We start from the raw sequence: 4,264 nt of genomic DNA, 5'->3' as shown, positions 1-4,264 counted from the left end.
CATGTTGGCCAGGCTGGTCTTGAACTCCTGACCTCAGGTGATCCACTCGCCTCAGCCTCCCAAAGTGCTGGGATTATAGGCGTGAGCCACTGTGCCTGGCCTGTTTCCTATAATTTCTGCACCTATCACTCAGGCCCCTGCAGCCTTCCTTGACCCTCCATCCAGGGCCAGGTGCCTCCTCTCGGCTTCCACCACCCAGGGGCTTCTCTGTGTCTGCCACAAGCCACACTGTGGAATTGCTTACCGTGTCTCTGGAGCACCAGAACATTGTCAGATCCACCTTCAAACTCCCACTGCCCTGCACAGGGCCTGGCACACAGGTGGTGCCTAGTAAAGGTTCCCTCCACCTTACCCTGTCTGATCTTTGGAGCTCTGGGTGAGGGCAGCATCATAAGGTTGAGAAGCAGGAGGAGGCTTAAAGATGGCCTGATTTATAGATGGGGAAACTGAGGCCCAGAGAAGGAAAGGAGCTTGCCTTGGGACACAGAGATAAGTGTTTGTTCATTCATTCATTCACTCAACAAATTTTTATTACACACCTACTGTTTGCTAGGGAATGTAGAAAACACAGAAACCCCTGCCCTTGTGGAGCCCACAGTCATCAAACAAGTCAAGAAAAAAGCAAATATAAAATTGCAACTGAGACGTGCTACAAAGAGAATTACTCAGAGCCGGGAAAGCCTTCCTGGCAGAGGCTGCCAAGGGCCTGCCCAGTGCCCCTCCTTCCCTCTCCTTAGAAACTAACTCTACCAGCTGGGTGTGGTGACTCACGCCTGTAATCCCAGCACTTTGGGAGGCCGAAGCGGGTGGATCACCTGAGGTCAGGAGTTCAAGGCCACCCCGGCCAGCATGGCAAAACCCTGCCTCTAGTAAAAACACAAAAAAATTAGCCAGGCATGCTGGTGTCTGCCTGTAACCCCAGCTATTTGAGAGGCTAAGGCCGGAGAATCGCTTGAACCTGAGAGACAGAGGTTGCAGTGAGCCGAGATCACTGGGGGTGGGGAGGAAGAGGAGGAGGAGGATGAAGAAGGAGAAAGAGAAGGCGGGAGAGGAAGACTGGTAGCTGAAAGGCATGGAGATGATACCACCGCAGGATGGGCCCCAAGGACCACGCCACAGCGGGGGCAGCAGTCATATTGATGGGCTTCCTGATGGATGGTCCATATGGGATGGGGTTGTTACAGTGATAGGGCAGGGTGCTGAGCTGGAAGGGGCTTGTGAAGGGAAATGCAAATCAGAAGAGGACAGAGCCCCTGGTGGGAGCTGGGTTGAGATGCCCATCCTGCCTTCCGGGTCCACAGTGCCCTCCCCAGCCCCCAGGACATGTGGGGTGCCCCTGTCATAGTGCCACTGCCCGTCCCCAGAGCTGGGAGAGCCGAGAAGCCCTCTCCCCAAGACAGAGCCCTGCAGGCCCCAGCCGCAGTCCCCAGTTCCAAAAGCCTCCCAGGCAATTTACCAGAGTATGTAGCCAGCTAATCAGTAGGTGACTGGATCCTTTGTTCAAAAGTTATCTTTAGACAAGAGCATTTATCAAGTTTAATTAACGTGTCGCAGACTGCAGTGTGAGAGATGGCTCCAAAGGCAGCCCTGATAATACTAATTTTTCTACATTAATGTCAACTCGGCACTGAGTCCCAAGCAGGAAATAGACGGTCAATGCTAACACCCCCCAAAAAGTAGAGATTTCCCTCCCTAACTCAAATTAAACGTGTTGTGGACACCTGAGTGGTGTACAGAAGGCTTAGGTGGGGAGCCTGGGAGGCTCTGGTTGAGAAGCTGGGGTGCATCATAAGCTGCCCCGCACCCTGTGGGCTGGGCATCTGCCACCTAGATCCCACCTGGAGTGGAATCTTCGAGGCAGGTCGGTGTCCTTTCCCCAATTTTACAGAAGTTGATCCTGGGGTTCAGGGAGGCCCTGCGAGGCATCCAGGTCACACGGTTTTATAGAGTCTGGCACCAAGATCTGTTCTTCCTCCATCTCACAACACCCCCAGGCACATGTAACTGCACAGTCAGCAAACACTCACCCAATGCCTACTGTACACAGGCATGATTCTAGGTGCCCAACACCCAGCAGCAGACAGAACAGACAAGAGCACCTTCTCCTGGAGCTGGTATGCTGCTGGGACACAGAGGGGGAGGAAGACAGGGATGAGAAGGGGGATAGGAAAAGGAACAAGAGGAGGAGAAAAAGGAAGAAGGGAGGAGGGAGGAGGAGGAAGAAGAGAGAAGCAGAGGAGGAGGGAAAGGAGGAAGAGGAAGAAGGGAAGGAGGAAGGGGAAGAAGAGGAGGAGGAGAAGGAGGAACAGGAGAAAGGAGAGGAAGAGAGGGAGGAGAAGAGGAGAAAGAGGAGGAGGAGTGAGGAAGAGGAAGAAGCAGAAGGGAGGAGGAAGAAGAGGAAGAAAAGAAAGGTGGCAGAAAGAGGAGGGGGGAGGGGGAGGAGAAAGAAGGGGAGGAAGAGAGGGAGAAGGGGAGAAAAAGGAGAAGGGAGGAAAAAGGAAGGAGGAAGAGGAGGAGGGGGAGGAAGAGGAGGAGGGAGAAGGGAGAGGAAGAGGGAAAGGAGGAAGAGGAAGAAGGGAAGGAGGAAGGGGAAGAAGAGGAGAAGGTGGAGTAGGAAGAAGAGAAAGAAGGGGAGGAAGAGAGGGAGGAGAAGGGGAGAAAGAGGAGGAGGAGGGAGAAAGAGGAAGAAGAAGGGTGGAGGAAGAAGAGGAAGAAAAGAAGGAGGAGGGGAGGAAGAGGAGGAGGGGGAGGAGGAGGAGAAAGAAGGGGAGGAAGTGAGGGAGCAGAAAGGGAGAAAGAGGAGGAGGGAGGGGGGAGGAAGAGGACGTGTTGCCACGTGCTAAGAAGAGATTAGAACAGGATAACAGTCAGGAGAGATGTGAGGTGGTGCGAGGCCAGGGAGATGGGGTGACCAGGGAAAGCCCTACAAGGAGGTGGCATTTGGGAAGGTGCTCAAATTAGGAGAAGTGGGCATGAGAGTAGCTGGAGCAGTGGCATCGCAGGCAGAGGTGACAGCAGGTGCCAAGGCCCTGAGGCAGAAGCAAGCTTGGTGCACTGGACACCAGGAAGCCACTGTGGCTGGAGCAGAGAGGAGAGACAGCCAGTCCCCAGCCCTGGGAAAGGGGAGTCTGTGATGGCTTTGGCCTGTGCAGTGAGGGTCCTGTGTGGCCAGGTGTGTGGGAGGAACAGCTCCTCACTGGCCTTGCAGGCGTCTGAGGCTCAGCAGGACGCCTGCTTTGGATGCGCAGGGCCGTTTTGCCAAGCCCCAAGCAGAAGCGTGTTGGGAGCCAGCTGGGCTGGAGCCCGAGGGAGCTGCAGGGTGGCCAGGTGCTGTGTGACCAGCTGCGGTCTGCTAGAAAGGAGTGCAAAACTGGGGGGATCCTCTCTCACTGGGGGTGCAGTCTAGGCCCTAGAAACCCTGAGGCACCAGCCTGAAGATAGAAGATGGGCCAGAACCACTCAGTGAGGTTGTCCAGAACTGAGACCGCATTCCCTGCAGAGCATGTGGGGACTGAACGGGCGATCTCGGAGGGAGCCTGGTCCTCATAGAGGCAGGGGAAATGGGCACCGGATCACACCAGGGCACAGGGGGTGGCACTGCCCAACCTCAGCTGGGATCCTGCTTCCATGGACCAGCCGAGTGACCCTGAGCAAGTCACTTCCCATCTCTGTGCTTCCACGACCTCATCTACGGAACAGAGAGGAAATCTCAGACTCTTGGATTTGTTGTGAGGAATTGACAACCTCAGACAGGAGAGGTGCCCAGCCCTGCACTTGTCCCAGAGCCCTCAGAAAGCAGAGGCCATTGTCATTAGCACACAGAACGCTAGGGGAGACCAGCAAATGACTGAACAGTGGCAGGCGCGTCCATTTCCTCTGCTGGGTCCTGGGAATAACTCCAGGCCGGTTGAAGTTAAGATCCCAGAGGCATGCTACACAGAGGCAGACTTCAGCTCAGTAGGGACAGAGGAACCCCATGAGGGGCTGACCGCCTGTGTGGAGGTGAGCTCCCTGTCACAGGAGGATGCCAGCAGGGCTGGAGTGGGCTGCCTGCAGGAGCTGAGTTCAGAGAGGATGGCCTCTGCGCTCCCTGACTCAGGTCCCGGGACTGGAACACCCTCTAGTCCTCCAGTCCACGCCCCTTAGAGTTAATTGTAGTCGGGGCCACCTCACCCCACGGTCGTGGCACATTCAAACCCGGCCCTTCTGTCTGCCTCCTGGTATGGCGTGGAACTCCAGCCCCCACTCTCCCTGCGCCTCCATC

The sequence above is a fragment of the Colobus angolensis genome, unplaced genomic scaffold (genome assembly GCF_000951035.1).
Source record: "Colobus angolensis palliatus isolate OR3802 unplaced genomic scaffold, Cang.pa_1.0 Scaffold138, whole genome shotgun sequence".
Taxonomy (NCBI): Eukaryota; Metazoa; Chordata; class Mammalia; order Primates; family Cercopithecidae; genus Colobus; species Colobus angolensis.
The sequence above is the reverse complement of the archived record's forward strand: the minus strand, read 5'-3'. Positions refer to the sequence as shown.